The following is an 18,469-nucleotide window of genomic DNA, read 5'->3' as shown; positions in this document are numbered from 1 at the left end:
AATCACTCCGACTGCTCCAGGACTGGCTCTCAGCTGGCATATCCATCATTCCCATTGTTCTCAAGTAGGTTCTTTACACCTTTGTAGAGGACGGCAAGGACCATAAACAGAATGATCAGAGGGACTGAGGAAAAGACTCCAGTGCCAGCTGCGGTGCGTCCATTGGGGCGTAGGGGCGTAGCCCCACCAGCCCTGCTTGCCGCGGCTGCCGTAAAACTAAAACAATTAAAATAAATGTTTTTACCAGCCCTGGTTTTTACGTGCTTAGCAGCACGATATTTATCCGGCGCCGCCGGGCAGCACCCGACTGAATCGGGAGTGCGGACTGCGCAGGGGGGGCGGTAGTTGTTTTCCCGCATCATCCGCATGTATGCTTCGGGCAGCAACTTCCCCGAGCATGCGCATGAGTCCCCAGGGCCCCATTAGCTAGTAGGGGGGGGGTGCAGGTTATGCTGGCGGCAGCCCCTAGCAGGAAAAGGGCGACAGGGCGAGCAGTTAGTGTGCCCTCCAAGCCAATCCTGGCGCTGCATGCAGCGCCAGGATTGGCCGGTCACCACGCAGCACAGCAGGGGCAATCCATATTGGATGCCGAGCGTGGGTGGCTCAGCCGCCCTGCACAATGGCCAATCACTGTCTCTGACTTAATGTAGTCATGCAGTGATTGGCCATTTGCGGCGGGCGGCGCTGCAGTGTCCCGGTTCAGCCTGGTTACGGTTAGGTAACGGTTCACTCGCCTGAGAGTCGCCTCGTGGTGTGGACCTCGTGGGGATGATTGACATTGACCCGAAGACTGAGGTAAGTGCTGCTTTCTAAGTTTCTAAGTTTCCCTGCCTTCTCCTCCCGCTTTGGGTCCCAGACGGTTCAGGGTCGTGTTCGGGCATTGCTGTACTGTCCTATTCAGGCGTTCTTCCATGCCCCTGTCCTGTCCTATTCAAGCGTCAGACACAGCATTAGTATCCGGGACTTGCCTCAGGGGCCGCGGGGTTTCCAGGGTGATCCCTAGGAGAGGCGCTTGATGACGCCACAGAGCCCTTCGGGGGACGGGTGACGTACACAGAGCCCCACTGTCCAATCACAGGTGTCTCCTCTCACAGTCCTCACTTCCCCGTCCTTGCCTCACGCAGCTGCTAAAGCGGGGTACTCTGCCCCCTGCCCAGGGGGTGCCCTCTGCCGCCCCCCCCCCCCCCCCCCTCCCCCTCAAGTGCTGATAGATTTATAGATTGCCAACTGGTCTCCGTGGGCGCAGAGGGGCCCTGGGAGGTCCGACCTTATAAGGCCCAGGGCATATGGGGGGGGGGGGGGGGAGACACCTGACCTACAGTCTCTCCTTCCAGGATGAGGGGCTATTTTGGGGTCAGTCTCACACACCTGGTGGCGGCTGGCTTCCTTGCTGCCATGTGTAAGAAGCGCTGTGCAGGATAGGCCCCTAGGCGCTACTGTGGGGTGACCCCTTCACCCCTGGTCACATGGACACTGCTCCCAGTCCTCAACATTTCACCCACAAATCATCGGTTGAGAGTAGTTTAGTCCAACGGAAGCGAAATAAGACTACAGCCCCCACAATGCATCGGGCTATTGTGGAAACAGCGCGCAGTGACCTGCAGGGAGGCGGCCACACATCTGATGCTGTCGGAGCTGCACAGCCACAGGGGAGCTGTGATGCTCGAGGCTCGGGAACCCCATACAGGGCACTGCAATTATGCTGCAACGTTGTCCGCATAATTATGGATCTGACACAGTTGCCACATAACCCAATATCTGCAGCATAATCTGCAGTTTTTAACAATAAACATTTTTAACTCAAACAGATGTAAAGTTACTAGAAAGAAGCAGCACGTGCCGCATTGGAGGGGCGCGAGACCCTTGCAGAGGTTGGCTGGCATCTGTCTGTTGGTGCCAGGCTGGGAGTAACGAGCCCAGACCTTTGCCCAGATACTGATAACACAACTAAAAATAACACAAGAATGAGCAAATACTGTCCGAAATTGTGCCAAATTACATCACATAATTTGCCTTTTCTTGCTGCATAGTTTAGTAAATGCTGTTGCATAATTTGGTCCAACCCTGCTGCATAATTCCAGTGGCTCTGCCTATAACTCACGGGATAAGTCTGCTGTTCGTGACTGTCATAGCAATGTAACTTGAGAGACAGCTCTGCTGTCAGATGTCTGGGTAAGCAAGGTCTGTCTAACCTGAGGGATAGCTCTGCTGTCAGAGGTCCGAGCCGGCAAGGTCTATGCAACATGAGGGATAGCTCTGCAGTCAGAGGTCAGCGCCTCTAAGGTCTATGCAAGTTTTATAGATTTGTTTTAATGTGCACTTGCGAAGGTCAAATAAAAGAAACAGATGTATCTATGAAATAAGGGGGTAACGAAGTTGGGAGAACTCTCAACATGTGCACCTGGCTCTTAAAAAATCGGATGAACTTTAATTGGGGCATTGGCTCTTAAAACAGTAGTAATCTGAAGCCCTGGGTGATCAGGGAAGGGAAACAACATTATCAATAAAAGCAAGTGAGCATACACCTATGCAAGGCGATTGTCGAGGTTAACCTTAAAATGGGAATTAACAGCCGCTTCAACAATAAAAAGAAACGTCTACACCCTCATTAATTGCAGCCATTCAGTGGCGCGCAGCGGCCATGCATATTACGAGAGAAACCACTACACTAGAGACACGATTATTAACAGAGCTGAGGAACCACACACTTGCCCAGATCGACGCAGATGTCGAGAAACCTGCGTGAGCGACTGTGCGCGCAAACACGCGCGGACCCGAACGGAGTGGCAAAGAAGAATAAGCTACTCGGGAACGAGGTCTGGAAATAGCAATTGAGGGATGAGTAGGGAGAGAGTGATTGTAAGTGGAAGTTTAAGAAGGAAGGTAGTAAACTGGCTAACAACTGGAGGGAGAGCGCATGAAAAGGCAGAGATGTATGGGAAAGCAAGGTGTAGTGAAAAAAGCAGAACTAGAAGGGATGAGTACAGATAGAGGGCAGAGATTGGTATCGGAATGCGGTTGCCTTTTGTATAATTAGTCACACGCTAGAGGGCTGACGACGGGCATAGATGGAGAAAAGAAACGTGAGAGTGAAACACTAAGAATGAGATGCAAAGCGAGATTGAGTGCTATGAAGTGAAAGGAATGAGGTAAGGAATGAAAGAGTTCGAGAGAAATAAAGAGAGAAAGGAAGACAGACGGGAAGGGAAAGAGGGAGGGTTAGAGAGAAGTGGGGGCAGGGGAGAGGAGACAAACTGGATAACTCTTCGTGCTTCATTTTTTTTAACATGCTTTATTGGTTTTTCATTCATATTCGTCACATCTGGCAAGAACATTGAGCCTTTACACTCCCATGCCGGCTCCACCTCTCTCTTGAGTGCCAGCATGGGTCGGTGCTAGCCCAAGCGTTAGAGCTTTGGTGACTCCTGTGAATTCCATGGATGATCTCCCCTTGCCCTTTTCCTTTTTTCGATCTTGATTCCAGACAACTTTACCTCCAATACATTAAAATGCATACATATTATGAGCTTGGGGGCCCTTGCTTTTGATTGTGAATGCTGCTACTTGTTTGTTGAATACAAAAAATTCTGATTGAGGTAAGAAATGCATTGTTATCTCTGTTTGTAGTGTTTGTTCTATTTGGAGACTACACAGATTTGCTCACCTTTGTTCACTGGCCGGACCTGTCTCCCGCAGGGTGAACGATTCGTTGCTTGTGTTGCCTATCAAACCTTTCCCCTTGGCAAATTGCGAAAACCTTTATACCATTTATATTTGGGGTACTTGCGTGGACCTATGTGAAGTGTGTGTACAAAGCTCAGCTCAACCAGAATCACGGTAACAGCGCATTGCGCTGCCTCTTTTATATTCAGTATGTTGTAAGACTGTTTTTCTTCCCCCGCCTTTCCTTGTTTTGTTTCCCTGTTTTCCCCTTGCGTGCCATTTGTTACTCTAGAGTCTAATAGAGTCGGAAGGCCGTAGGGGAAGACTGTGGACTTTTCTTCAAGTTCCTGACGCTCCTGCGGAACGAGCCTGGCAACCATTACACTGCTGTGCAACTTCTTCTACTCTTAGAGCTGAGATTTCCATGAGTCTTATAGTCTGAATTCAGCACCTGAGCATAATAGGACAGAATGTATGAAGCTCTGTGGTAATACTGAATAAGCAGCTACCTATGTTATGCCATCTATTAATGTAATAACTGCACTTTCACAATTGCTTTATTAACCTTCCTGCTTTCTCAAATTTGCTTGAAAATGCACGATTTTTCTTCTTTTTTTTCAAAATTTTCATGGGGGGGGGTTATCCCCCCAAACCCCCCTTTTGGGGTTCGGGCTCGCTCGCTGCGCACGCTCGCTACGGTGCTGTATGCTAATTCGTTTGCGCCCCACCACTTCAAAATCTCACCCACCGCCCCTGTCCAGTGCTGCTGAAAGAGACAAAGAGGTGGACTGCCTGCGAGTAGATGCAAGCCGCACCAGAGCCTGCGAGCAGGAACATGGTCGCATGAGCAGTTCGAGGTAAGGAGGAATCGTCCGGCCGCCACACGCCACATCGTCTGCCTTATTCAGTCAAGAGCCCAGGTCCAACATTGTGGAACCTTCAGCCATGAGCACAAGTCTGCTGAGACAGGGAACCTACAAACAATGCCCAGACTCATCTGCATCTACCCTGCGAGTGGCACAGATGCTGAGTGAGGGCATGTCCAGTTCCTCCCTGCTGCCAGATCACGACACCTGCTGAGTTGTACCTGAAGTCGGTCTGAAGCCTTTGTGTCCGTCAGCGTTACAACAAACAAATGATGGACGGAATGCTGACAATGCATACATTCTCCCCCAGTCAAGAGATCTGGGTTAAATCCATCGTTCTTTTGCCCACTACACCACCCCAGTTTAGACATGGCCATATGCAAATCAGTCTTGACCCTGTGCCTCATGAGAACAGTCCAGCCCGAACTGCCAAGCCATGTCTTCCCTGGACCGGAATCAAGCATCCTAGGACCGGTTTCTGGCTATCAGCCGTCATCAGCCAGGATAGCTTGACTCCAGTGGCGTAGTGAGCACGGGTCCCACGTCTGGGAATACGCATCCCACTTAGGGCGAAAAGCGTTACAACAAACAAATGATGGACGGAATGCTGACAATGCATACATTCTCCCCCAGTCAAGAGATCTGGGTTAAATCCATCGTTCTTTTGCCCACTACACCACCCCAGTTTAGACATGGCCATATGCAAATCAGTCTTGACCCTGTGCCTCATGGGAACAGTCCAGCCCGAACTGCCAAGCCATGTCTTCCCTGGACCGGAATCAAGCATCCTAGGACCGGTTTCTGGCTATCAGCCGTCATCAGCCAGGATAGCTTGACTCCAGTGGCGTAGTGAGCACGGGTCCCACGTCTGGGAATACCCATCCCACTTAGGGCGAAAAGCGTTACAACAAACAAATGATGGACGGAATGCTGATAGCCAGAAACCGGTCCTAGGATGCTTGATTCCGGTCCAGGGAAGACATGGCTTGGCAGTTCGGGCTGGACTGTTCCCATGAGGCACAGGGTCAAGACTGATTTGCATATGGCCATGTCTAAACTGGGGTGGCGTAGTGGGCAAAAGAACGATGGATTTAACCCAGATCTCTTGACTGGGGGAGAATGTCTGCATTGTCAGCATTCCGTCCATCATTTGTTTGTTGTAATGCTTTTCGCCCTAAGTGGGATGGGTATTCCCAGACGTGGGACCCGTGCTCACTACGCCACTGGAGTCAAGCTATCCTGGCTGATGACGGCTGATAGCCAGAAACCGGTCCTAGGATGCTTGATTCCGGTCCAGGGAAGACATGGCTTGGCAGTTCGGGCTGGACTGTTCCCATGAGGCACAGGGTCAAGACTGATTTGCATATGGCCATGTCTAAACTGGGGTGGCGTAGTGGGCAAAAGAACGATGGATTTAACCCAGATCTCTTGACTGGGGGAGAATGTCTGCATTGTCAGCATTCCGTCCATCATTTGTTTGTTGTAATGCTTTTTGTGTCCGTCAGGGCATCAGTGTCATCCTCGTCCTTCTGCAGCCTCGAGTCTGTGTGAGCAAGTGAGGCAGCCAACGACTCACCATTGAACCATTGCACCTGATGTGTGTGCTGTGTCCTCTGAATATCAAAGCCAAACGATTGCGGCATTCAAATATTGACAAATCCAATATATCGAAAGGAAAGTATAGATTTTCTATACCTAACTGATCTCCAAGATACGTAGACGTCGAGTTAGGAACAGTATATCTATACTTCCCTATATGCACTTACTTTTAAATAATTTGCCCCTCGATATTCTGTCCCTGATAATCTTATATGTCAATATTCTTAGGCTCGATAGTCAGGAGTACAACCAGCCATATGTGCGAAGCTTGGTTGCTGTGAGAGACTGACATTGCACCACGGATTGTTCTATAACCGTGTCAACGAGAGGCCCTTAGGGAGCGGCGGAACGTCTCCCCCCACACTGCTGGACAGAAAGTGTCAAAAACAAAATGGTAATACAATTATTTTACCATTTTTTTTGTACACTTTCTGCCAGCAAACGGAGTGCAAGGGCAGAGCGGGGCCAGTGCATCACAGCTGCCAATGATTGGCAGCAATGAGGAGTGGCCACTTAAGTCTGCACTGCGCATGTTGGTTTAGCCGGCTACCTTGCGACAGCCAAACCAACACATGCGATTCAAACCTTTCCAACCCGTCTGTCTTGGGCAGCCAGGCTGGAGTGCAGGCACAGGCCTACAGTGCCTTTGTGAGCGTGGAGCCAGCCCGCTCCAGCCAATCAAGACGCTTTAGAACAGCGTCTTGATTGGATGAGGGTTGGCAGTGGGCTTCGCGCTCGGAGGAAGTGCTGCAGAACGAGCAACAGTGCAAGGTAACTGATTGATTTTTTTAATGTGCATATTATTGTGTATTTGTTATGTGTGCTATGTGTGTGTGTAAATATGTGTATACGTTATGTGTATATCTTTGCGCCCCCAGTGTGATTTTCCACCAAATGCCACTGGAGGCCTGCGTCTCTCAGCAGATACTTTTTATGCTCTTTGTTCTTTATCGACCTGGAATCCATGTGAGGCCTAAATGCCGCTCCTCCACATCTTCCACCAGAGTCTCCTGACACGTCGTGCCCTCCCCCTCCCTTCCGCAGTTATTGGAACTGTGTGACTCGATCAGCAAGTGTGGAACAGTCACCCCAAAACGTGGCCAGGAGAGCAGCTGCAGAGATGGAAGCAGGGTGTCCAACCGTGCTGGTGAGAGCATTAAAGGCCAGGCACTGTGCTTGGTTCTAGTAAGGTTTGTATCCTAGCAACTGCGTCTTGCTGAACGTGTGCCTCTTCCGAAGCTAGCAGAATTTAGAGTAACTCGATATGCATCCAGATTAATCGTCCTGTCATAAAACTTATTAAAGTTACTAAGCATTTTATCTCAATATAAATAAAGCCTTACATGTTTTAGATAAAGGGATAACACAGCCTAGACATTATATTTATTGCGAATTATATATGTGTCACTTGGTCTAGATGTTCTGCCCCACACCACCACCCTTTAAGGGTAAGCCTTGGCGGTTTCATCTCACTAGCTTCTGCAAATCAATGCCTAAAAATGAGGTACATGCATTTCAGTGAGCTTAAAAAGGAAGTACATGCATTTGAGTGAGCCTAAAAAGGATGGACGTGCATTTCAGTGAGCCTAAAAAGGATGTACATGCATTTCAGTGAGCCTAAAAAGGAGGTACATGCATTTCAGTGTGCATAAAAAGGAAGTACATGCATTTGACTGAACCTAAAAAAGATGTACATGCATTTCAGTGAGCCTAAAAAGGATGTACATGCATTTCAGTGAGCCTAAAAAGGAGGTACATGCATTTCAGTGTGCATAAAAGGGAAGTACATGCATTTGACTGAGCCTAAAAAGGAGGTACATGCATTTCAGTGAGCCTAAAAAGGATGTACATGCATTTCAGTGAGCCTAAAAAGGAGGTACATGCATTTCAGTGTGCATAAAAAGGAAGTACATGCATTTGACTGAGCCTAAAAAGGAGGTACATGCATTTCAGTGGATGTATGTCGTTACAACGCACACTTTTACAACGCATGCACTTACAACGCATTTTTTACAACGCAACATCCACTACAACGCATTCCATTACAACGCAGGACACTACAACGCATTTTTAAAAACTACCTTTACAACGCATTCCATTATATCGCATACTACCTTTACAACGCATACCATTACAACGCATAATATTACATTGCATTTAAGGTAAGTATTGGATAGTATAGGGGTAAAAATTACTATTCTTACTCCAGGGGGTGCAACAGTAGAGTAAGTGTTGGATAGTATAGGGGTAAAAATTACTATTCTAACTGCAGGGGGTGCAACAGTAGGGCAAGTGTTGGATAGTATAGGGGTAAAAATTACTATTTCTAACTCCAGGGGGTGCAACAGTAGGGCAAGTGTTGGATAGTATAGGGGTAAAAATTACTATTCTAACTCCAAGGGGTGCAACAGTAGGGCAAGTGTTGGATAGTATAGGGGTAAAAATTACTATTCTAACTCCAGGGGGTGCAACAGTAGGGTAAGTGTTGGATAGTATAGGGGTAAAAATTACTATTCTAACTCCAGGGGGTGCAACAGTAGGGCAAGTGTTGGATAGTATAGGGGTAAAAATTACTATTTCTAACTCCAGGGGGTGCAACAGTAGGGCAAGTGTTGGATAGTATAGGGGTAAAAATTACTATTCTAACTCCAGGGGGTGCAACAGTAGGGCAAGTGTTGGATAGTATAGGGGTAAAAATTACTATTCTAACTCCAGGGGGTGCAACAGTAGGGCAAGTGTTGGATAGTATAGGGGTAAAAATTACTATTCTAACTCCAGGGGGTGCAACAGTAGGGCAAGTGTTGGATAGTATAGGGGTAAAAATTACTATTCTAACTCCAGGGGGTGCAACAGTAGGGCAAGTGTTGGACAGTATAGGGGGAAAAATTACTATTCTAACTCCAGGGGGTGCAACAGTAGGGCAAGTGTTGGATAGTATAGGGGTAAAAATTACTATTCTAACTCCAGGGGGTGCAACAGTAGGGTAAGTGTTGGATAGTGTAGGGGTTTTAATGTAATATTATGCGTTGTAATGGTATGCGTTGTAAAGGTAGTATGCGTTGTAATGGAATGCGTTGTAAAGGTAGTTTTTAAAAATGCGTTGTAGTGTCCTGCGTTGTAATGGAATGCGTTGTAGTGGATGTTGCGTTGTAAAAAATGTGTTGTAAGTGTAGTGCATTGTAAAAGTTGCGTTGTAAAGGTTGTTCCCCATTTCAGTGAGCCTAAAAGGGATGTACATGCATTTCATTGAGCCTATAAAAGAGGTACATGCATTTCAGTGAGCCTAAAAAGGAGGTAAATGCATTTCAGTGTGCATAAAAAGTAAGTACATGCATTTGAGTGAGCCTAAAAAGGAGGTAAATGCATTTCAGTGAGCCTAAAAAGGATGTACATGCATTTCAGTGAGCCTAAAAACGAGGTACATGCATTTCAGTGAGCCTAAAAGGGATGTACATGCATTTCAGTGAGCTTATAAAGGAGGTACATGCATTTCAGTGAGCTTAAACAGGAGGTAAATGCATTTCAGTGAGCTCGCAGTAGTGCCTGGTTCATATGTTTCCAAGGACAGCCACACTACTTGTCACAAGAATGCTGAACTACCTTGATTTGTAACTGGACGGAGAGCAGGCCTGACAATGAGTTACAGCTGAATGAAAATGCACTTATTCCGTGATAGCAGTCTTCCACGTCTCTGACTGGCACAGGAAAGTATTCAGTGGCAGCCGTACTAACATAGGGTATTGGGGTGGTTGGGGGGGTATTGGGGTGGTTGGGGGGGCACTGGCATGTGGTGGGAGCATGAGGGTAGAGTAATAATTTTTAAAAATGTACCTGAAGCTGCCGGCCCCCTCCAGCGTAGCGTCACTCCTGCTGTCCTCTTCCTGGCCCCAGCGGCCCCCGGAACAGACTCCCATCCAATCCCCAGAGCAGCGTGTGTATTGGCCTGAGCGAGCAGGAAAGACGCTCCACTCTGGTCATGGAGCTGAAAGCAGCCGGGCTGGAAAAACCTACGTGCACATGTGTGTTTTGGTCGGTCTGAGACGGCGGGCCAAACACATATGCATACTTAGGGAGTGCACAAGCGCTCCTCCTCCCACCTCCCATGTCCCGCGCCTCCATGCACAAGCTGGCTCAGAGCAGGCAAAGGAAAAATAAAACGTTCTACTTTTCATTTGCTGGCTCTGCGCCAGGCAGTGGGGCGATGCTCCTCCGCCATTGCGGAGGAACCACCACTGAAAGTATCGATTGTTCTAGATGAGTAATAGTCTTGGATAGTCCCAGGCAGAACGCAGAACTGTCTCTAAAATCTGCCCCTAGTTTACCAATTCTATTTATTTGCTCTTTTTGTAAACCACAACCATGATACAGTGGCTTCAGAGCCCTTTGGTGGGGGGCAAGTGACATGGCTGTACAGTGCAAGGAGCAATGTTTAAGATGTAAAGTCAGTCAGTAAACTACAAAAGAGCATTGAGAAGTAAGCCTTTGTCAGATGTGGCCCAGAAGATGGCAAAGCCTTGAAGAGACATAGCCCAGGAGCCAGTGCAAGGGGGAGGACCAGACTTAGGTATCTGACCAGGATTTGTGCTTAAAAAAATATAATTTGCCGAACATTGGCTGGGAGGCCAATACGCCGGACACATTCTAGTAATGCTCCCGGACCTCGTCCGCCATTTCTCAACATCCTACAGCCAATCCCTGGTATCATGTACCTCATTGCTGACCTCCCCGGGCCTCTAATCGGGCCTTGGGGGACAGGAACGCAGTGGTGACAAACTCAGATGGGAGAAGTAGAAACCACGCGGCCATCACTGCAGTGATAAAATAGTGGCTGCGCGTGAGCAAACACAGCAGCACAATCTGCACGACTCAAGAGCACACCCACGTACACAGCTGCAAGCCGCCCCTGAGATGCCCTCTACCTCTAGTACAGACAATGTCCTGCACCTGGGAAGCCCTGCAGGCCCTGCGGAAGCGGAACCAAGCCATATCACCCTGCACCTACCTGGCTGTTAGAGCGGCAGAGCCCTTCCGGGGACTGGAGGAGCCCTACCGAAACATGTTCAGCGGAGGTGAGGTCTGCGCTGGGGAGTGATGCCTAAGCAAATGTGGGGGACCTGGGACTGTACACTGCCCCTGAGTCTGCTGAGGTGGCTGATGGAGGGCCTTTGGCACCACAGTGTGGCAAGGGGCCCTCTTGATTCCCATAGGGTCAGTGCAACGTTAGGCTGTCAGGGAGGATCGGAGGTAGGGCACCACCTGAGGAAAGCACACCGGGAGGCAGGCGGACCCGGATCTCTATTGCTGCCCCTTCTCAGTATCAGGGAGGCTAATGGGCCAGGGATGATCTAGCTACTGCCCCCCGCTCAAAGGGTCACTGGGCCACCAATACCCTGCGCCCATGGTAGCCACACACCTTAGCCCATCTGAGCAGCTCCACAAAAACACCCTCTTCTGCACTCTTTGAGGCTAAACCAGAGCCCACTACACAATAGTGAGGCAAAGCACTGACATAAACTCCTGGTTTAATTCGCCAAGTGCTGCGCCTGCAGGCGGCCGCCACGGGGAGAGACAGAGGCTTTCAGATGCACACTCAAGTGAAAATAGACTAATATACTACTCCTTCCTCGGAGCCCTCTAGGCCATTGGTCATCGCCCCCAAGCTCACGGGCGCTTGGACTCTACAGAAGTGGACAAAATCCTGCAGGAGATTCAAACCTTTCGAGAGGCAGTTGACACAAAGATTGGAGCAATAGAGGTTGATGTCTCACTTCTTTTCCAGGACCTCTGAAAGGTGGCAAAAGGGAGAATCTCTACACTGAAAGGACGACATGGCTGATCTCAAAGTTAAAGTGACTAACCGAATGTATGCCACCCATTCCCTAACTGCCTGAGCAGAACATGCTGAAAATCGTTCTTCCCCCAATAATGTGCACTTTGTGGGATTCCCAGAAGGAACTGAAATCTCATCTCCCAAAAATTCCTCGAAATGTGGATAAGATCCTGGATTCTGGCGGGTGCCCTATTACCATGGTTTGTTGTGAAACAGGCACACAGATCCCTGGTCCAATGCCCCCTGCAAGGGGCACTACCACGCCTTATCATTGCCAAGGTCATCAGCAACCGAGACCGCAACAGAATCCTGTGTGAGGCACGTAAGCTGGGCGGCCTGCATTTTTAATCAGCAGGCATCATGATCTTCTCCGACTATACAAAAATGATTCAGAAACAACGCAAGTCCTTTGATGCAGTCAAACTGAAACTAAGAGAAATGTCCCTGCAAAGCATGCTGATTTCCCTGGCAAAACTCTGGAATGGGCCGCGTAGAAATGGGAACTGCAATGCTATGATCCCCCAAGCTTAGGAACTGGAGGCGGCTCACCACCACAGTCTGACCAACCCACCCTATCAAAATCAGAGATGGACAAAATCCTGAAGAGGCCGCAGCCAGCGCAAAAGAACTCCAAACTAAACTGACACGGACCACCTCTGCTCCCGACTGCCAAACACTCTACACCTCTTCATAGGTCAGTGATTGCTCCTGACGGAAGACCCTACCACTTCATGCCCCTAATGGCTGATTTACAAATGTTGTCTTGGAAGGGACCATATCAAATGTACAGCAGTCCTCCGCTTTGCCAAACTTTTACAAGTATGAACTGTCCCCTCCTGTATCGCTTAAGCTATGACTGCGTCTTCTATGCAGGCTTTACCAGGGGGTCACGAGGAGTGGCCATACTCCTACCAAACACTTCCCGTTGGTGGTCACGCGGACCTTCCATGACCCAAATGGCAGCTTTGTCGGGATCAAAGGGTCCTGAGAGGGGAAGTCTAAGTATCCACATATATCCCAGTGATGCACACAAACCTTAGCTGAATTAATGGACAAAGTGGTGGGGTTACCACCAGGAACCACGATTCTGGGAGGTGACTTTAATGCCACACCAAAGGGGTAGTCTCTTCAGGGACCTGACTGTACAAAGCCTGGAGAGGGCTTTTCAACTTGGGACAAGGATGGAGTCACTAGGCCGTTTTGCAATGCGTGGACAGTTTGGCAGCATACACGCACATGACCACCGCGGGAAAAACCTTTCCATGAATAGATCTCCTCCCAACCACCAACATGAAATACACAACAGCAATAAACATTCATCCCAGTTGGATTTCAGACCACTTCCCAATCACTCTACACATTGAAGCTCCCGTGCACCACAGGAGACTGATTTGGTGTCTCAACGTATGGTGCCTGGTTGAGGACCAGTTCACTGACCATCTAGCCTAGCCCTCCATTTTACGAAGGGTCAGTATCATCAGCGGGCACCCTATGGACAGCCAGCTAAGCTGTGATTCGGTCATAGCCACAATTTATCTTAAGTGGGCTGAAAACGACAAACTCTGAAATATTAATGAAATACCCATTCCACAGCTTATTAAATATCAAAGGGAAAACATGCATGCCCCCTCACGTGGAAGAAATAGGAGAGGCAATTGAATAATGAAAGCAGGGAAAACCCGTTGTCTAGACGGATTCCCTCTTGAATATTATAGTAAATGTTGGAAGATCCTTGTCCGCGCCTACTTAACCTATATACAGAGGAGGTGCAGAAGGATTCTTTCCCCCCAATATAGACCTAGCCATCATAGTGGTGCTTCCCAAAGTAAACTCTCCACCGGACAGCTGTGCCTCCTATCACCCTGTATCCCTAATCAATGCGAAGATTAACATTTTTGCCAAGGCCCTGACAAATGAACTACAATGAGTACTGGGTCCTTGATACCCTCATACACCCAGACCAATTTGGCTTTTTGCCCAATTGGAGTACTCTGCACTGCATTAGGTGTGTCCAGGTAGCCCTGGCCCAGGCGCATGACATACCAGGCCCATCTGCTCCTTTGCTAGTGGACTTCGAAAAAGCTTTCGACATAGTCGACTTCTCCCACTTTCACTGGGTCCTCCAAGGCATGAGCTTCGGCCCTACTTACCGGAAATATGATAAACTCTTATACCATGAGCCCTTTACTTAAGTCCTCATAAATGGAGTACTCTCCCACACATTCCCAATACAGCGAGGGACCAAGCAAGGATGTCCGTTATTCCCCCTTCTCCTCTCCTTGGCAACTAAGCCATTGGCCAGACTGATTCCCTTTGATGCGAGGGTGTAGGGATGGAGGTGGAAAGGTTTAACAAAAGACAAGATAGCACTCTATGCGGATGACGTGATCCTCTCCGGCTCCAGTCCGCAGACATAAGGCCTCTGAATTCTAAAACCCCATAAGATATATGAAGAAGCCTCAGGATTTCGTATAAACTGGGAAAATCTCTGCTGGTCCTCCTTAAAGGCAACAATGACACAGCCATACCATTTTGTTACCTAAGAATGTACATTTTTGGATGTACACATTTCTGTGATACTATAGCTTACTTGGATTTTCAACCTAACCCCTCTCCCTTATAAAACAAAACTGGACGTTCACAAGTGAAACAAGCTTCTGCTGAGTACAAGAAGAGTGGCGCTCTTAAGTTGATGGCGTTTCCACGCTTTTTGTACCTACAAAACTTTCCACTTCTCATCCCCAACTCCTGCTTCACTGGTGTTATGGCCTTAGGCAGTTCCTTCTTATGAAAGGGCTCACTACGCAGGTTGCCCTAGACACTTGCTGTCGATGGGTCTTTGATGGTGGATTGGGAGTAGAGGACATCAAGCTCTACTACTGGGACTCACAGCCCCTAGTTTACAATGACTGGCTTAGTGGGGTTTGGAGTTCCAACTAGAACTGGTGGCACTTGGGCTCAACAATGTACTAGACCTATTGTATGGCCTGCTTAACCCGAGTATTATTCTGGAGGTCATGAGGACAGTAGTCTTAATCTTGTGGGCCACAAATAGATTTATAGGATGGGTCAAGAAACTGACACAGAAACTGCTCCTATGGTAAGGTCTCTCGCTAAGCAAAACTGCCCAGCTGGAGGGTTTCAGGAAGTGGGATAAAACTGGGATCACCACCTTAGGAAACGTTTGGAGCAGGTCACCTATCAAATCCTTTCAAGACCTACAACTCCACTTCAAACTCATACGTACCCAATTCCACAAATACCTGCAACTCGACATGCCTTGATGAGCTATCAGGCAGAGAACATTGATTTACCAGAATTCAGTCCATTGGAGGTCAATGTGTTAATGGCTTAAACTGAAGCAGGCTTTCCCAGATTTAATGTTTACTGATCTGCAACAACCCCAATACACAGGAGAACTAGACAAAGGTGGGAAGAAGGTGTTTGGACCCTTGACGAGATAGAATGGCGAGAGGCGTACGGTGCTCCCTGAGAAATAGCCATCTTCTTTCACCTTCGAAAATCTAATTTCAGTACCTACACATCACTTATCTCACTCCATAATGTCTCTGGTAAACTCATTGAGCCCAGATGTGCCTGGTGTTCTGGGTAATGTGGAATTTCATCCACATGGTCTGACAATGTCCCATCATTGTCAAACACTGGTGACAGTTTGCCACTGCTCTAACTAAAGTACTAGAAATGCCAATCAAACTGTCTGCTAAGACAGCTCTACTAGGTCTCCTAGAGGATGTGGGAAGAACCTGGTGGGACCGCAAGCTAGTGGGCATGATGACGATCGTAGCCAAGAGAGACATTGCACACAAGTGGAAGTCCTCAACCCTGAGTACCTTGCCTGAATAGAGAGCAGCAATGGACTGGAATGTGAAACTGGAAGAGCCTATATACACAGAGACAGGCTGTCCCAAGGAATATCATAAGATCTGGGGCCAATGGTGGGCATCATTTTCAGTAGACGATTAACTCCAACATGGGTGCATTGGCTTATGCAATGGAAAGTGCAAAACGGATGCGATTCTAGCATGTTTTCTCCTTATGTATGTTGGCAATAAAATCAATACAATTTGGTTTTATAAACAAAAATAGTTTGCCTTTGTGTTCAAAAGTGTCTCAAAAGTAGATTCCCTCTACAGCTCTTCTAAAGGCTTTGCCGACTTGGGCCTGATTTAGGTCTCCTGATGCTAAACAGAACAGATGGAACATTGGTTTGGTGGACAGGGTACTCTGACAAATTTGTGGTGGACCTCCCAGTCTGCCAAACTCTAAGTTGGGCCTTAGTTTTTCCATCAGTAACTCACTGGCTGTTTGTAGCTCTATGTTTTAAATGAAATAAGTTAGCATTAGCATAACTCTACAAACAAATCTGATGAATGATAGATACAGAGTGAAACTATTATGTCACTTGTAACATTCGTATACAACATTTTTGTTTACATTTAATTTATTTTAATAATTTGTTCTTTTTCTATATGGCACTTACAAACACTTCAATTTTATTTTGTGAATCCTGGCACTTTGCACATGCATATTTAGTTTATTGTATGTGTAAGACTATTTCTCGTAAGGAAAATGCTATTTGTGTATTTGTGTATTGGCTCAAAGTTTACATGCAAAGATAGTAAATACTTTTATTTTGTTTATGTTAGTTATTCAATTACCCTTTACAATTTTTTTCTATACCTGATCTTAGCTTTCCTTTTCATCTGCATGACTCTTTCTTCATTTCTTCTACCCCTCTTTGTGTTTATTTCTGCTACTTGATCACTATCTTTCCCTCTTTGCATTTTTATTACTTTTCATCACTATCCCAAAACTTCCGAGCACAGGTGTATTTCTAATGTTCTTGCATTTTTAAAGACCACTTAAATAATATAACCTTGTTATGACGTACTGCCTAGATTTCTTTTGTCTATCTTTCATTTCTGCATGGTAGAATTATTTATATGTTTGCACTGCTCTATACTGTGTACAATGTTTCCGAAAATCCATTAAGAAATATAATTTAATAAACAAAGAAATAATTCAATGAAAAAAAGAAAATGCATCCATTATACATTTGTGTCTATAAAAATAAAATCTGTAAGATTCCTAACTTGATGAAATATACATAACTAAATATATGAATAAATAAGTAGAGAACAATTGATAACTTAACCGATAAAATAAAAACATACATATGCTATTTTCTTACAAAAGAAAATATTTATTATTTCTCTACAGACAATCGTTTCTTGCCATTTTGACTCTGAAAATGACCGACAGGTAATTGAAGCAGTTGCAGGTCAAAGTGAATGGCAGACATTTTGGATTGGACAAAGGTAGACGTCATGGGCGTCAAGTCACCAAAATGCATGGGGTAGCGGATGTGACATAACATAACTACACTTTAACCCATTAACATCACAGGATGTGATATCATATGATCTTTGAGATTGAATCCTCAAGACAAGTAAGGTGACATGACCTTAATCACAATAACTAACCGTGTTGAAGTTAATAGAATATAAAAGGCACAATTACATAATAACATAAGCTACTAACACAAATAAATGTCGATATTATATACAACCTACATTTTAAATAGCATCATATCATTGATTGGAACATTACACATTTCTCTTTTTTATTGCATAAAATTATGGATTAGTTGGAAGAGAGAATCTAGTGCCACAAAAAACACAAAACAAAACAATGAAGCCAAATTATTTCTACTTCAACAAGTCACGATTTAATGGTTTTCCCAATATATAACTCAATTATAAAATATGTTGGGAAATACCTAAAGACACACAAAAAGATTTAAAGAAACATTAGCAGTTATTTCCAACAGTATTTCTTCATGAAGACCAATGTGAACGATGCTATTGACATACATTTGGAATGCGCTTTGAATGGCGTCACCTGTTTGGCATTATCACTCCCCACAGCACACATGTAAGGTTTGTATTCCAACACATAACACAAATTGGCAACATCTTATTTAAAAATGTATTTTTTTTATTTAACGTTGTTTATCCGGGAGACAGTACATTGCACTCATATATTTCTTTCTTTTATAATTATAAAAACTGAATGCCACAGTTACCAGCCCTGCAGAAAGCAAACAGTGCACATCACAACACTGTTTACCTTTTGGTCTTGGCATTGGCTTTGGCACCTCAGAGGTCAAGGGTCGCAAAGGCAATGCTAAGGGATGCAGGGGACAAGCCAGAGGTCGGAGCTGCGACCCCAGGTAGCCTTAAAAGTCACCTATGGAAGAAGGTACAGGTTTAAGCTGCCTCCAGTGGTTAGCAGTTGACTGAAAGACATGTAGTTATAAATCTAACATCCTTCCCTAGACGCAGTGCAAGAGTAAAAAGCTTTGTGCACAGGTTACCTTTAAAGGTTTTCAAAACCACTTTATGCACCATGCATATTTTATAGTCCCTTCACTCCTGCAGTGTCCACGGTGTTAAATCTTTGCTTTCAGCCCCATGTTTAAGATTCTTCT

The sequence above is a fragment of the Triturus cristatus genome, chromosome 6, assembly GCF_964204655.1.
Source record: "Triturus cristatus chromosome 6, aTriCri1.1, whole genome shotgun sequence".
Classification (NCBI taxonomy): domain Eukaryota; kingdom Metazoa; phylum Chordata; class Amphibia; order Caudata; family Salamandridae; genus Triturus; species Triturus cristatus.
This window is presented reverse-complemented; position numbering follows the sequence as displayed.